Consider the following 17,494-nt stretch of genomic DNA (forward strand, 5'->3'; position numbering starts at 1 on the left):
CAGAAAGATATTAATGTTAAACACATAATAATATATAAAAACAACACAATGTCCTCATTATAAACAAGAATAAAAAAGTATATCCAGACCCCAGACCCCCCCTTCCTCTCTGTCCCTAGACAAAGTCTAGGACAATACGTGTTAGGGTAAGGCTACGTGGACACTCAGCTTGTCTACCTTGTGGAGCTCAACCTGGGCATCGCCGCGATCCTTTCAATACTAGGAGCGGTGGAGTGAAACCAGGCAGGCAAGCTACTGTTTACATGCTAGTTTTTAATCCTATATTTGTAAGTGCAATATGTAAGGGGGGATTTGGGATTTAATTAAAATCCGTTTAAAACGGAATTATGCTATGAGAGCTTCTTTATCCTTTGAGCATGATTGCTGATGAGCTTGGAATCCAGTAGCACTCTATTGGGGTCTGGCATTCCAGGGAAGAACATAGTGTGAATCCATACAGACCTAATACTGGTACCATGATCAGATGACCAGAGGAGGAAGTCCGCTTATTTGTGGAGTTTAAGGCTGATTTTCACCTGATTTCTGGTGAGTGTAAAATCTTAAGGGAGCCGTGTCCCACGTGGGGTGGTGAAGGGATGAAGATTCTGAGGAATTAATTATAATTACAATTTTTTCAACACTCCCCCACGCACTGTTGGTTATTTTGTTACAGCTGATTACTCTACAGAGACTTTTTTATACTTTTTTATTCTTGTTTATAATGAGGACATTGTGCTGATTTTATATATTATATGTGTTTAAAATTAATATCTGTCTGTAAGTAAAATAAGTATTTGATCCCCTACAACCAACAATAATTCTGGCTCCTACAGACTGGCTACAGTATGTGCTCATGTGGTACACAGATTAGTCCTGTCAATTCAAGAAGGTGCTCCTAACGACAACTCGTTATGTGTATAAAAGACACCTGGCCAGAGAATCTCTTTCTTCCATTCAAACCTCACATCATGGTCAAGACCAAAGAGCTGTCACAGGACATCCGGGACAAGATTATAGACCTACACAAAGCTGGAATGGGCTACAAGACCATCAGCAAGAGGCTTGGTGAGAAGGAGACAACTGTTGGAGCGATTATTCTCAAATGGAAGAAATACAAAATAACCATCAATCGCCCTCGGTCTGGAGCTCCATGCAAGATTTTGCCTCATAGGGTCAGGATGATCATGAGAAAAGTGAGGGATCAGCCCCGAACTACATGGGAGGAGTTTGTGAATTATTTCAAGGCAGTTGGGACCACAGTCACCAGACAAACCATTGGTAAAGGAATACGCCGCCATGCTTGAAATCTTGCAGCTCCCGCCAGGTCCCCTCCTCAAGAAGGCACATGTACAGGCCCTCCTGAAGTTTGCCAATAAATATCTAAATGATACAGAGAAGGATTGGGAGAAAGTGCTATGGTCAGATGAGACCAAATTTGAGCTCTTTGGCATTAACTCGACTTGCCATGTTAGGAGGAAGAAAAATGCTGACTATGACCCTAAGAATGCCATCCCTACTCATGCATGGAGGTGGAAACATTATGCTTTGGAGTTGTTTCTCTGCTAAAGGTACAGGCTAACTTTGCCGCATTGAGGGGCCAATGGACATGTATTGTAAAATCTTGGATGAGAACCTTCTTCCCTCAGCCAGAACACTGAAGATGGGTTGTGGATGGGTCTTCCAGCATGACAATGACCCAAAACATACAGCCAAGGTAACAAAGGAGTGGCTCAAGAAGAAGCACATTAAGGTCATGGAGTGGCCTAGCCAGTCTCCAGACCTTAATCCTATAGAAAATTTATATAGGGTGCTGAAACTTTGAGTTGCCAAGTTGTAGCCAAGGAACCTTAAGGATTTAAAGAAGATCTGTGAAGAAGAATGAACCAAAATCCCCTCCCAAACCTGGTAAACAACTACAAGAAACGTCTTACCTCTGTGTTTGGCAACAAGGGTTTCTCCACCAAGTCAAGTTTTGCTTGGGGATCAAATGCTTATTTTACTCACTGAACTGCAACTCAATTTATAACATTTCTATCATGTGTTTTTTTCTGGATTTTTGGTTGATATTCTGTCTCTATCATTTAATATATGCTAAAAATTATAGACTCTTCATTTCTTTGTAAGTGGACAAACTTGCTAAATCTGCAGGGGATTAAATAATTATATCCCCCACTATAATACTGAATTTTACCTGTCTTTATGCTAATTCAAAACATTAACATGATGTGTGGAAAGCATTAACAAACATTTTAGGAAGCATCTTTTACAGGATAGAGGCACTTTTAGTAAAAAAAAAAAATAACTCCCAAAATCTAAGCTACCTCTTCCTTCTGCAGGAAATTTCCTAATACCACAACACAGGTTCTCTTGTCTAGTGTTCTTAGTCTGCTTTAAATCTAGAACATATTTTAAGCTTAGTCATGGGATAGCACAAATGAGCAATCACAACAAACAAATAGAGACACACACTTCCTTTAAGTTTGATGGTCAACATATGGTGTTTAGTTAAGGGGTAGCTAGTTACGGCCCATCCATATGGGGCACAGGGTGATTGGCCAGCAGTCTTAGGACTCCCGTTCAATCGGGTCTCAGAACCCACTTCCTGTTCGGCCCAAAGGAGAAGCAACCGCCCGGAGTGAGGAGCAAGATCCTTGTCACCTGCCTCCTAAGGTAAGGAGGTCTCTGATCGCTGCTATCCCGTCCGTCTCCCGAGGGGGGTGGGGTGATCACCACTATCCCGTCCGTCTCCCACGGGGGGGGGATTGCCTCCTTCCCATCTGTCTCTCGGGGGGGCGGAGTTGGCATTGGTTTGGCACCCCCCCAAAATATTGAGCATCAGCTGGGGGTAACCTTAATTGAACAAAACAAACACAATTTTACAAAACACAATATAACCAATTTATATCTAAGGTCTCATTTACATTTGCTTTGACTTCAACACACATTAAAGTGCCTACCACTTCAACATGCTTTTTTGAGGTGTTTTTGATGCTTCTGTGATGCTTTGGCGGTGCTTCAATGATGCTTCAGTGGTGCTTCGATGATGCTTCGGTGGCGCTTCGATGATGCTTCAGTGGTGCTTTTTTGAAGCTTTAATGAAGCTTGGCAGATGCTCTGAGTGTGTGTTGATATGTCATACCTGCAATTTCTCCAAAACAAAGCGAAGCTAAAGCTGAATTAAAGCCTCTCAAAAGATGCAGGTGCTTCAAGCGAGATTTACTTCTTGTAGCAAAGCCGAAGCAAAGCAAAGCAAACGCAGGGTGTTAAGGACTGTAAACTAACTGTTTTATTGATTGACAGGCGCTTTGACTGGCATTCAGAGAGCTTTAACAAAGCTTGTCCGAAGCCATATTTTGAAGCAAGTGTAAAGGAGCCCTTGGTCATAGGCTTGTAGGCACATAAACCACCAAATAACCAAATCCAGAAAATCCAATATTGAAGTCCATGCAGACTAGACTGAATGACTAACCTCCACTAAAAATAACACTGTAACATAACGTGTAATAAAGAATATGGGAGGATAGGTGGGAGTTGTGGTTCAGTCCTGTTAAGTAGGGCTGACTGAGCAGGAACAGTGGGGTTCTAAATAAGGCAGAGGCGTATGGCATCCTAATCCTGCACCAATAGTACCATGTTGCCAGTAGCAAATTTCTCCTGTAGAAACCAATGGCAACCTGAAAGAGGGAGAAAGGACTAGTGCCATGTATGCTATCCCATGGTGTCCCCGCTAAGGGCCCTATCATTAGTTTTGCACATAGGCCTGAAAGGGCCTTCCTCTCTATGGCTTGACCAGGGTCATGCATCAAATTTCGGTTCTTGCTGGAAATGCCAGAGGTGGGAAACATCATACCAACTCTGTGCAGCCCGGACACAATAAACTTGGCTTTGTATTTGATTTATGGTATTCTATTATTTGTAGAAATTTGCTGCAAAGGGCTGATAGGAGAGCCGTGTTATCTCTATACCTATACTTTAAGGTTTGTGAGTAAAATAAAATGAAATCTGAATTGTTGCTATCGGTTGCTCCCAGCTTTGCCCTATTCAATTATTAACTTGTTTCCTATATATTTCCTATATATTGCTTAGATTACTTTACTATACAGCAAATAACTAACACTCAGGACATGCCAGTAAGCAATATTTGTATAGGTTTGAAGGTGTTCTGTTTAACAGCCAGGCCATGGGCATGGTCCCAAGATCCCTTCTGCCAGCATGCCCAAACTGAAGTGCTGGACCTCTGTTGTCTAGTTTCAATTTAGATATAAGTGAAAGGGAAATGCTGACATTCACTAGCTGCATGCTCTTAAATCATACGGATGATAACTGTTCACAGTACTCTTTCATCAGAATCTAGTCAACATGCATTCTATATATAAATGTGATACACATTTAAAATTCTATATGTGCATCTCATGTCTGTTATTAGCATGATGTCTCAAGGCAGGGGCTTATGAGACTAGTGTTGGAAGAAACGCAAGCTATCAAATCCTGCCAGTCAACTCTCCAAGTCCCATGAGGTCTGGAGAGTATTGGGGCTGAGTAGAATGGAGGTTGGAGGGGGTACTTGTCTCAATAATTAGACGCCCTAGGTGAGATGTAACGCCTCATAGAGGTGATGACACCTGGAGGGGGTTGAGAGGGGGGATTTGAGGTGATTTGGAGAAGGTGTGTGGGGCTGGGGGGGAGATGCAGACACTTTCAGACAAGTGTGAAAAATTGTATGAGAAGTGAAAAATTACGTGACAAAATCTAATAGTGATTTCCTCGCTTCCTTCAATCATCGTTATTCTATGTCTGTGGTGGTTCAGAATTCTAACCCTTTATTGCCCTTAAGCAACTAGATCTATAAATAAGGAGCATGCAATGACAGTAGACAAAAGTAATAATCTTCTTTTATTTCGTATGGAGCATTTCTTAGGATATCTGCATAGCAATAACATAGTGATATAGATACTTGACCAAAGTAACACATTGGATAAAGTTCAGACATTGTAAATCAATGAATATTAGAGCTGGTAGGAGGCTTTTGAGGACCACCCACCACTGAAGAACTACAAGTCCCAGCAATCCTCAATAGCCACCAGGGAATGCCTTTTCCTAGTGCTTATATAATGTGCAGTGTTTGTAAGTCCAGCTGCCTTTTTGGCCCATGCCACTAGTCTTTATTTAAAAATACAAATTGAAAAGCACAGATTTTATCCTTCAATTTCTGCTAATTTTTGTCTTTCTTAGGGTGACCAGAACTGACCCGACACTGTAAATATAGAGAAAACAGAACCTTAGAACAGTTTGTGTGTGTGTATGTACAGGTACAGCAGCCACTAGCAGTATATTACCTTCCACCCATGTATTTAGTCCTGAAGACAAAAACTTTGGGAAGCTACAGAACAGGAACAGTCACTGTGTAACAGTGTGCAGATGATAAAGTCTCTAATATGCAGCAGCATACCTCCCAACTTTCTGAGAAAAGAGGGACATCTTAGTATGCAGGGGGGGAAACACCCCTGCCACATCCCCAATTACGCAGATCATAAAGAACGAATATGCAGAAAGTAATTGGGTAAACCCACAAATCCTCTTTACTACTAATTCTACTCCATACTGGCTGTTCAAAACAACAAATGTAAGGATTTAAAGTGTGGATTAAAGGTTTAGCATTGTAGAATAGGTTTGGTAATTAAATAATACATTGTTTAATGAGGTCTATACCACTAGATCAAAAAAGAGGGACAAATGAGGAGGAAAGATGGACAGAGGGATTTTGTTTAAAATGAGGAACAGTCCCTCGAAATGACACACAGTTGGAGGCTACGCAGCAGTAATTTACAGGATGACCCTTACAAACCAGGACTCACCAGGCAGGGCCCATCACCCAAGAGAAATAGGCATTTATCTCAGCACAAGGCTAGCACAAAAACATACTGTATATCCAAGAGGCCCAGAGGAGATGTGCCCAGGGAACATGCCTGTGCTATCAGTAGTTGCAGAAGCTCAGCTGATGTTGCACCATCAAAATCCTTTAAAGGCACACATAAAGTGGCTCAGGGCAATCCCTATAAAGAAGCTCCCACCACTATAGGATACAGTGACAATGCTCTGAGCTATTGATCAACAACAATAGATGCTATTAGCTACTGCAGGGGAAGGAAAAGAGAAAGGTTTTGGTCTCAGAGCAGTAGGTTCTTTTCATACACCAGTGTTAGCAATGCAATGCTCTTAAATTGTTTTAAGGTAACTTGCTGAGGCATCTTCCTTGTTGTGTACAGTTACCACATACTGTATATTTCCAAATGTACGCTGGTGAGACATTTGCTTTTATGACGTCTCAAGCAGTTGTTGCTTTTCATAATTATCCAAGCCGAGTGCTAGGGATTTGGAACTTTCCTCTAAATGCAAAGGGACACAGACATACTGAAAGCACTTCCTTACATTATGCATAATGGAAGAAAATGCCACAGGTAACATCAGATAACAATGACTAAACAGGTTCAGTTTCACTGTCCTACTTTTATTATCCTTTGAAAGGGTAAGTATAGTGGTTTTGTATTTGTATTTATTTATTCATATATTTGAATTATTATTCATTTTATTATTACTATTATTATTTGTTGTTGTTTGTATATTTTTTATTTTCAGTCTAGAAAATATGAAATGTTTTGTATGACTACTTTGTATTTTTATATGCAGCCAACAGGTGTTACTCTTGGTGCCTTTTTGACATGTTTTACTCTGGGTGTTGCATCGGGTGTGCTGGCCATGCCAAAGGGCTAGAAAATCTATTTATGTTTGAGCAGGACATGCTGTCAACAATTTTGGCATTGTGTCAGTGTCTACTGTTCCCTGTACATCTAAGCCCCAATTGCGAGACAGCCTGCCCTGCCTGTTACTTTCTGTAGTGCTGCTGCTGTCGGGTCCGCTACAGTTCACTCCACTACTGTCCAGTTTGCTTCAGTCAGTCCACTACTATTTTGTCTGCTTAAATTCAGTTTGCTACAGTCCATTCAGCGTCAGTCCAGTCTGTTTCATTCTAGTCTACCCTTCTGCTTTTTTGGGCACTTAGCTAATTCCCCATTTGTGAGCATCTGTTAGGTGACCTGTCCATGCCCAAACTCCCATGAGGGGCCTCTGGCAGCACAACAGTTGCCCCTTAGACCAGCCCTCAAAGTTTCTACTCGCCTGCTCAAATTAGGCGAGTGGAAATGAGCTGAGGGCAAGTGTGGAGCCGCATCGGAGGTGGGGGGTAGGCCCTACTAGCAGGCAGGGTTGAACAGGAGACGATTCTCCTCCCAGCTTCCACCCCCTGTCATTCTCTTAGCAGGGCCTGGCATGCAGCAGGAGTCGGCAAACAATTAGATGGGGTGGAAACTGCCAAAGTTTACTTTTCCTATTAACAAGCTGCTGAATTGTTGCACAGACTGCCTAGCAACCAATCACCAGCTTGTTAATAGGAAAAGTTAAAGCGGAGTTCCACTCATTTTTGTGCTTATTAAAAGTCAGCAGCTGCAAAAAGTGTAGCTGCTGACTTTTAATAAACACACACTCACCCTGAACCCTCTGCTCTCTCCCTCGTCTCTCCCTGACGCCGGCATTGCAAGTGTGGGCACCCGGCTGTGACAGCTTGCGGCTTCACAGTCCTGCTGCACTTCCTGAATGGCCGGGCAGTCTTCTGGGACCTGTGATGTGTCCCAGATGATTGCAGGGAGGGAGGGGGAAAGGAGAACTTCCGCTTGAGCCACCTACGTGGCCCTAGCAGAAGTGGAAGCAGGTACCTGTCAAAACTAGGTACCTGCTCCCCCCCCCAAAAAAATGGCATGCCAAATGTGGCATGTAAGGGGGTAAGGAGTGTTTAAAGTGGAAGTACCATTTTTGGGTGGAACGCCGCTTTAACTTTGGCAGCTCCCGCTCCCCTGTCCAGTGCTGTGCTCTGCTGTAATGCCGCGTACACACGATTGCACATTCCGACAACAAAATCCATGTTTTTTTTCAGACGGATGTTGGCTCAAACTTGTCTTACATACACACAGTCACACAAATCTTGTCGGAAATTCCGAATGTCAAGAACACAGTGATGTACAACACATACGACAAGCCAAGAAAAATGAAGTTCAATAGCCAGTGTGGCTCTTCTGCTTGATTCCGAGCATGTGTGGAATTTTATGCGTCGGAATTGTGTACACACGATCAGAATTTCCAACAACAGATTTTGTTGTCGGAAAATTTGAGATCCAGATCTCAAATTTTGTTTGTCGGAAATTTCCGACGGAAAATGTCCAATGGAGCCTACACACAGTCGGAATTTCCGACAACAAGGTCCCATCGAACATTTCCCGTTGGAAAATCCGACCGTGTGTACACGGCATAAGTCACCCTGCGTCCTAAATCAATGAAAGTGTCATTTATTGGTTTTAATTTTTTTAATGCTGTATTTAATATAGCATTAAAATATTTACTTAACAAGGCAGAAATGATGTGTACAGTGCCTATAGTAGCCAATCATATGTTATCCTTATTTTATTTACATAGTTATATAGTTAGTCAGGTTGAAAAAAGACACACGTCCATCTAGTTCAACCAATAAAAAATTAAAATCATACAATCACATATCCACAATCTTATACCCACAGTTGATCAAGTGGAAGGTGAAAAACCCCAGCAAAACATGATCCGAATTGCTACAGCAGGGGAAAAAATTCCTTCCTGATCTCCGAGAGGCAATCGGATATTCCCTAGATCATCTTTACCTATAAATGTTAGTATCCAGTTATAATATGTACATTTAGGAAAAAATTCAGGCCTTTTTTAAAACTATCTACTGAGCTGGCCAGAACCAGCTCTTGAGGGAGTCTTTTTCACATTTCCACAGCTCTTACTGGGAAGAAACCTTTCCGTATTTGGAGTTGAAATCTCTTTTCCCCTAGACCAGGATTCTTCAAACTACGGCTCTCCAGCTGTTGCGGAACTTCACATTCCACGAGGCATTGTAAAACTCTGACATTCACAGACATGGCTAGGCATGATGGGAATTGTAGTTCTTGAACAACTGGAGGACCGTAGTTTGAAGACCCCTGCTCTAGACGTAAAGAGTGCCCCCTTGTCCTCTGTAATGACCTTAAAGTGAATAACTCAACACCAAGTTCACTATATGGACCACTTATGTACAGTGAGGGAAAAAAGTATTTGATCCCCTGCTGATTTTGTACGTTTGCCCACTGACAAAGAAATGATCAGTCTATAATTTTAAAGGTAGGTTTATTTTAACAGTGAGAGACAGAATAACAACAAAAATATCCAGAAAACCGCATTTCAAAAAAGTTATAAATTGATTTACATTCTAATGAGTGAAATAAGTACCGTATTCAATTCCCTATCAATGAGCAAGATTTCTGGCTCCCAGGTGTCTACTATACAGGCTGTTTCTTTATCCCCTTCCCGCCGACCGAACGCATATATGCGGCCTCGGCTTTCCGGGGTTATACCGGGATGATGCCCGCACCTGCAGGCATCATCCCGGTACCGTTGTTTTCAGCGGGCGATCGGCTACCCGAGTATAACAACCGATGCGGCTAAAAGCCGCTCGGCTGTTATACCGGAGGAGCGGGAGGGGACATCCCCCCCCTCCCGCCGCCGACATCCCCCCCCTCCCGCCGCCTCCCGCCGCTGTTACCGGGCCTCCCGTGCGATCGGGAGGCCCGGTGTCCGTTCCGCTGTCTTCGGCGGCTGGGGGCGGACTGGAACGAAGCTGCGAGCGGCTTCGTTCCAGCCTTCTTCTTGTAAATGCGGAAGCGACGTCATGACGTCACTTCCCGTTTACTCGGCTGCCAATGGCGCCGAATTTAAAAAAGTACACAGTATTCAGAATCGCCGTTTTCGGCGATCTGAATACTTTGAAGTGTAAAGGAGGGATCAGGGGTCTTTTAGACCCCCGATCCCTCCATAAAGAGTACCTGTCACCACATATTACTGTCACAAGGGATGTTTACATTGCTTGTGACAGCAATAAAAGTAAAAAAAAAAAAAAAAAATTTTAAACACAATTTATAAAGTACAAAAATAAATAAAATAAATAAAAAAAATAAAAAAAATTTTTTTAAAGTGCCCCTGTCCCCGCGAGCTCGCGCAGCGAAGAAAACGCATACGGAAGTAGCGCCCGCATATGTAAACGGTGTTCAAACCACACATGTGAGGTATCGCCGCGATCGTCAGAGCGAGAGCAATAATTCTAGCCCTAGACCTCCTCTGTAGCTCAAACCTGGTAACCGTAAAAATTTTTTAAAGCGTCGCCTATGGAAATTCAAAGGTACCGTAGTTTGTCGCCATTCCACGAGTGCGTGCAATTATAAAGGGTGACATGTTTGGTATCTATTTACTCGGCGTAACATCATCTTTCACATTATACAAAAAAATTGGGGTAACTTTACTGTTTGGATTTTTTAAAATTCATGAAAGTGTCACTTTTCCAAAAATTTGCGTTTAAAACACCGCTGCACAAATACCGTGTGATAAAAAATATTGCAACAATCGTCATTTTATTCTCTAGATTCTCTGCTAAAAAAATATATATAATGTTTGGGGGTTCTAAGTAATTTTCTAGCAAAAAATACGGATTTTAACTTGTAAACACCAAATTTCAAAAATAGGCTTAGTCATGAAAGGGTTATAGTATCTATAGATTTTGTGCACCCTTTTCTATCCCCCAAAGAAGGAATGTACAAAACATTTTCCAAAACACGGGTTCGGGTTCAACTGTGAACACCTTGAAGCATTATTACATCCTGGCCAGCTTGGTGCTCCAGCCCACCTTACGATTTGGTTGCTTGTTTTGTTATTTTATCATCATGCTATGCTCTTATGTATTTTATTGTCCCCTCTTGGGAAATACTTTTATATTATGTGATAAATAAACTTTGTTATATTTTATACCTTGTATTACTTTTTCACACTCCCCTAACCTGCCTATAAAGTCCACGCTGGGGCAATTTCTTTCTTAATCTCTTCTATACAGGTAACAAGCTGAGATTAGGAGCACTGAGTGCTCCTAATCTCAGCTTGTTACCTGTAAAAAAAAGACACCTGTCCACAGAAGTAATCAATCAATCAGACTCCAATCTCTCCACCATGGCCAAGACCAAAGAGCTGTCCAAGGATGTCAGGGACAAGATTGTAGTAAAACAACGTTTGTCACGCTAAGAAATCCCAGGTATGAGCAGGGACACCAATATAGGAAATTCAACCTTTGGCTGTACACAATAGTAAAATTGTTGTAAATGTTAACAGCATTCAACTGATATATGGTATGGGTAGGGAGTGGAGGAAATGGTGGGGGGAATGATGTTGCTGGTTTAGAACATTAAAATTAACATAGAGATTTGTTAATGTAAATAGTCCAAGGTAACAGTCCATATATCCTGGGTGATAACCTTAGGAATAGTGACGATCTGGAGTTCAACACTGGAAAGGCAGCATGCCGAAGAGCAGAAGCAACTCTGGTAGTGAAAACAAAGAAACAAAAGAGCGTAGTAGTGTAGTAGTTAAAAAAAGCAAAGTTTAATCACAAATAGTTGCACTCACTAGACAGTAGTGGTGTGTGGGCACATCGATAACAGCAACCAAAAGTATCGCAGGAGTTCAGGGCAGCTTCAGTGCAGCGGCTTCCTCAGGCAATCTTGCCTGAGGAAGGAGCATGCATGCTCTGAATGTGTGCATCATCCTGTAGCCACCCATCAGTAACCATCTGACACCAGTGACGTCCTGCTGACGATTTCCTCCTGCACCCTCCACATTCAGCCCGGGACACCTGAAGCCACCGGAGCCATCGTGTCTGACAAGACCGCCCTGGAATCCTGAGATACTTTTGGTTGCTGTTATCGATGTGCCCACAAACCACTACTGTCTAGTGAGTGCAACTATTTGTGATTAAACTTTGCTTTCTTAACTACTACACTCAGATTGGCGCAAATCTTTTATTTCAAGGGACAAGATTGTAGACCTACACAAGACTGGAATGGGCTACAAGACCATCGCCAAGCAACTTGGTGAGAGGGTGACAACAGTTGGTGCGATTATTCGCAAATGGAAGAAACACAAAATAACTGTCAATTTCCCTCGGTCTGGTGCTTCATGCAAGATCTCACCTCGTGGAGTTTCAGTGATCATGAGAACGGTGAGCAATCAGCCCAGAACTACATGGGAGAATCTTGTCAATGATCTCATGGCAGCTGGGGCCATAGTCACCAAGAAAACAATTACTAACACACTAGGCTGTGAAGGACTAAAATCCTGCAGCGCCCGCAAGGTCCCCCTGCTCAAGAAAGCACATGTACAGGCCCATCTGAAGTTTGCTAATGAACATCTGGATGATTCAGAGGAGAACTGGGTGAAAGTTTGGTGGTCAGATGAGACCAAAATCAAGCTCTTTGGCATCCACTCAACATGCTGTGTTTGGAGAAGGAGGGAGAATACTTCCTATAACCCCAAGAACACCATCCCCGCCATCAAACAAGGAGGTGGAAACATTATGCTTTTGGAGTGTTTTCCTGCTAAGGGGACAGGACAACTTCACCGCATCAAAGGGACAATGTACTGTCAAATCTTGGGTCAGAACCTTCTTCCCACAGGCAGGGCATTGCAAATGAGTAGTGGATGGGTATTCCAGCATGACAATAACCCAAAACACACGGCCAAGGCAACAAAGGAGTGGCTCAAGAAGAAAAACATTAAGGTCCTGGAGTGGCCTAGCCAGTCTCCAGACCCTAATCCCATAGAAAATATGTGGAGGGAGCTGAAGGTTCAAGTTACCAAACGTCATCCTCAAAAATTTAAAGACTTGGAGCGGATCTGCAAAGAAGAGTGGGAAAAAATCCCTCCTGAGATGTGTGCAAACCTGGTGGCCAACTACAAGAAATGTCTGACCTGGATATATTTGTTGTTATTCTGTCTCTTGTCTCTCACTGTTAAAATAAACCTACCAATCATAGACTGATCATTTCTTTGTCAGTGGGCAAACATACAAAATCAGCAGGGGATCAAATACTTTTTTTCCCTCACTGTATTTGTACATGTTGATCATATCCCCCCTTAATCTCCACTTCTCAAGAGAGAATAAATTCAGTTCCTCTAATCTTTCATCATAGCTGAGATCCTCCATGCCTCTTATCAGTTTGGTTGCCCTGCTCTGCACTTTCTCCACTTCCCCGATATACTTTTTCAGAATAGGTGCCCAAAACTAAACTGCATATTCCAGATGAGGTCTTATTAATGATTTGTACAGGGGCAAAATTATATCTTTCTGTCTGGAGTGCATACCTCTCTTAATACAAGAAAGGACTTGCTTTGGAAACCGTAGCTTGACATTGCATGCCATTATTAAGCTTATGATCTACCAAAACCCCCAGATCCTTCTCCACCATTGATTCCCCCAGTTGTACTCCCCCTAGTATGTATGATGCATGCATATTCTTAGCCACCAAGTGCATAACTTTACATTTATCAACATTAACCCTCATTTGCCACATAGTTGCCCAATTAAATAGTGCATTGAGGTCGGTTGTACAGTAAGTTGGAGACATCCTGTAAGGACGTTATTCCACTGCATAACTTGGTGTCATCTGCAAAGACTGAAATGGTAATTTTAATCCCAGACCCTATATCATTTATAAAGATATTAAATAGTAAGGGTCCCAACACTGAACTTTGTGGTACAACACTGATAACCTTAGACCATTCAGAGTAAGAATCATTAACAACTACTTCTGTCTTTTAGCCAGTTTTCTATCCATTTACAAACTGATTTTTCCAAGCCTGTAGACTTTACCTTACACATGAGTCGTGTGTGGGGAACTGTGTCAAACGCTTTTGCAAAATCCAAGTATACCACGCCCACAGTCACACCTCTGTCCAAGGTTTTACTTACCACTTCATAAAAAGAAATCAAGTTTGTTTGAAAACTTCTGTCTTATTTAGCACAATAAGATCAATAAAATATGCTTTATGTTAATAATGTTAAAGTTGTTGTCTTTGAGCAGAGGATCCCACATCATAAAGTTGTTTTGTAATGTAGCGCCCTGCTCCTGATGGGCAGGTGCTATTTATGTAAATTTAAGTTGTCTGAAGCTGTAGTTTAGCTCAGACTGATTATGGTAAATTTCCTGGTATGTGTACCAGTTCAGCTGTGTTGTGTTATTTCCACTTGGCCGTGGGTGTCACTGTGGCCACCAGTAAGTGTTGGAAATGCAACAGGCTGGATGTATTGGGTACCACTTTTACTCAGAAATAACCCGGTGAGAGTGGTTCACTCGCCGTGCATTCTGGGTAAGGGTACTTAAGGTACAGCCGCCATTTGGCCGGGGTTCGTTGTTCCCGACCTGGAGGTCCTCCTGGCCCAGGGTGTGCCATGGCAGCTCTGCTGTCTCAGGGCCGGCTGGCCTGAGGCTTTGTTACTACAGGAGTAGGCCCAGGAGTTCTGGGGCCTACTGATCCAGAGGTTGGTCCTGTGCTGTCTTGCCTGTGGGGAGAAGCCGATCGATTGGGGGAGACCAGGGGAGGACTTCTCTAGAGGTGATCAAGCCAAGTATGCTGGTATCTCAGGAGGAGCCCGTAAACCCAATCGGGGGATGCAACCTGGATCATCTAACTCGCAGTATCGCCGGGTCGGCTGAAAGAATCTGGTACTGTGCAGTCAAACTTAAAATTTAATCAAAGTTTGGTTACACCATCCTGTGGCAGAGAATTGTGTACGACCGTAACGATATTCTGTTTTTTCCATCAAGTCTGTGGCAGAGACTGTGTTCAAGCATTGCACCTGGCTGCTAGGTCAGTGAGAGAGACCTATCCTGTGCTTTCTATATCCAGTTCAGGAGACCGTTGGTCCTCTGGATATGTAGAAGTACCCTGACCCACAATCTAAGGTACTTGAATCTCCCTTAATCCTCCATCCCTGTTGTTTTGGATTAAAAAAATAAAAGAATTGCAACGAAAGAAACTAAGCGTTTGGTGCAGACATCATTTAATACTCTTTTTCCCTCTTCCCCATTGCGACCCCTGTGAGGGACACGAGGTAACGGTAAGCCCAATCAAAACCAACAGCTCCTTCGGGGATAAGTGCTACATTAATATTTGTTTTTGTAACTTAATTCTGCATAAAACATTTAACAGTGTCATTTCATGAGATAATTTACGAGGGCGTGTTTAGGGGCGGAATTAGGGGTAGGGCAGGGTAAGGTTTGGGTGGGGCAACTGTGGCGAGTAACTCTTAAGGCCTGGCTAGTAGCTCAAGACTTGAAATTCATAGCCCTGCCTTAGACTTTACATTCAGTGGAAGTGGTCGTGACAAGGTAAAGGTTTTACTTCCAACTCCCACATTTTCTACAGTTCATGACACAGATGTCTTGCTTTTTTAAAGTATATGTAAATTCAATCGCTAAAATCTCATATAAGCTTTAACCTATTATAGCTGAAGTTGGTGCCGATGCATGAGAAAGACACCTTCGGTTTCAATATGTATATTATTATCTCTGTCTGCTTGGTGAAACTGACTGTGAAATGTGTTGAACTGCAACACTCTCACTTTACGCAGTGGAGAAGCCTTATGTAGTAGTTACCACATTAGAGTTGAACTATCTAAGAGGACCATTGTGTCTTATGACATTTAATCTAGTCAAACATAAATGGTACTAGATTTCCATATAGTAAGCAGTGTTGACTCAGAGGTATATATAAACCATGCAATATAATATATCTGCTGCAAGTAATTACATACAATAATACCTCGGATTGCGAGTAATGCGGTTTATGAGCATTTCGCAATATGAGCTATTATTTTTTTTAAATCCTGATTCGGTTTGCGAGAGTTGTCTGACAAGGCTAGCAGCATTCAAGGCTCTGGGGTGTGCAGTACCTCATTTGGCCAGAGGTGTGGGGGCGCCGGTGACACTCGGAGCCGATCTGAGCCGCTCAGAGTCACTCTGAAACACTCAGAATCACTCCATTCCACAGTGTCACCGAGCCTCTACGAGTGCATCCGAGTGTATCCGAGCAGTTGCACGCAATGTCTCCTGTAATAAAGTACACTTAGCTGGCACTTCATAATCCTCTGCAGACTGTACACTGTGCTACGCATGTGCAGCTCAGTTTACATTCTGGCACACTGTGCTGGGATAACTGTGCATGGTGACAGAGGCAAAGCTGCCCTTTGTTAGTAGCACATTACCACATACTATTGCAATTAAGCTTGCAGAACAAAATCACCAGATTGTACATTCACCAAAGCAGCACATCCTCAACCCCTCTATTGCTATAGCTTTGAATAAAATTATTCAATCCTCTGTTCTCTCAGGCTGAGAGGCCTAAAAGGAAAGGCAGAGGTTGTTCATGTGCGGATAGTAGGAGGCAAGCAGGTTCTGCAGCCGCAGGTGAAAGCGGTGGTCGAGCTCCACCTTTGTCAGGCAGGGCACATCTGCCTTTCTTTTCAGGCAAGCTGCATGCTATACATTAGGTGGATAATCAAATCTTCATCCTCCTTCTCCCAAGTGCAGAGTAGCACAGTGTCAACAGTAGCTGCAAAGGCACCCTTTTTTTCCACCTTTTGTACAGCTAGCAAGTGTCAGTAGAGGTAAGGCAAGGGACAACAGGCAGAAGGAAAAAATGCTAGTTGTGTGTTTCTGCAGCTGTAGCTTACTGCCAAGTCAGCTCATGTGATGGGGGGGGGGGAGGGGGGGTGATGAGGTGACAGACTGTACCTGCATGCCTGAATTTGAAGAGGAAAAAAGTAGGGGAGATATCAACAAGGCAAGATGTTGTCCAGAGGCAGCTTGCTGAGGAGAGAAGGGGGCAGCCACCGTATTCCACTGGATAGCACTGCTTTATGGGTGCAGGGCCCTGAAATCCCCTGGTCTGCTTCACAGGGCTTAGCAGCCTGGGACTTTTTATACAGACAGCACTGTAGTGGTTTGCAGCCTCTGCCATTCTCAAGTGTGGTAAATCTAGTCAATCATGCATGAAGTACCACATGACTCTTCACCACAAAACTTGAGGGAAGCATGATACCAGTTGGCAGGAAAAAGCTTGCAAATGTCCTCCTTCTCACCCCCACCTTTGCACCTCTTCCCCCAGATGCACAAGAATCTCCATCTGCATTCACTGCAACATCTACAACCTTAAGCAATGGGGATGTAAGTCTGAAAAGAGGTTTGAGAGACATAGCATACAGAACATCAAATGGGGAAGAGAGTCATAAGGGTGCCACACTTAGTAGGTCCAAATGTAGGCTTCAATCGCACTCTAAAGCTGGCCATACACCATAAGACTTCTCTCATTCAGTCTGGCTCCCCCATCAACTCAAAACACTGCCACAGTTAATATTTATGCAGTTGTTCCTAAGCTGCCACATTTGGGCAATTTTTTTTGCAGTGTCACTTCTACTTTGCATCTCAATGTTTGTGGCATGTTATGCTGCTCTGGCACTGTCAAGGTGTCACAGCTAATTTTTTTGCAGTTGTTC

The sequence above is a fragment of the Aquarana catesbeiana genome, linkage group LG01 (genome assembly GCF_042186555.1).
Source record: "Aquarana catesbeiana isolate 2022-GZ linkage group LG01, ASM4218655v1, whole genome shotgun sequence".
Taxonomy (NCBI): Eukaryota; Metazoa; Chordata; class Amphibia; order Anura; family Ranidae; genus Aquarana; species Aquarana catesbeiana.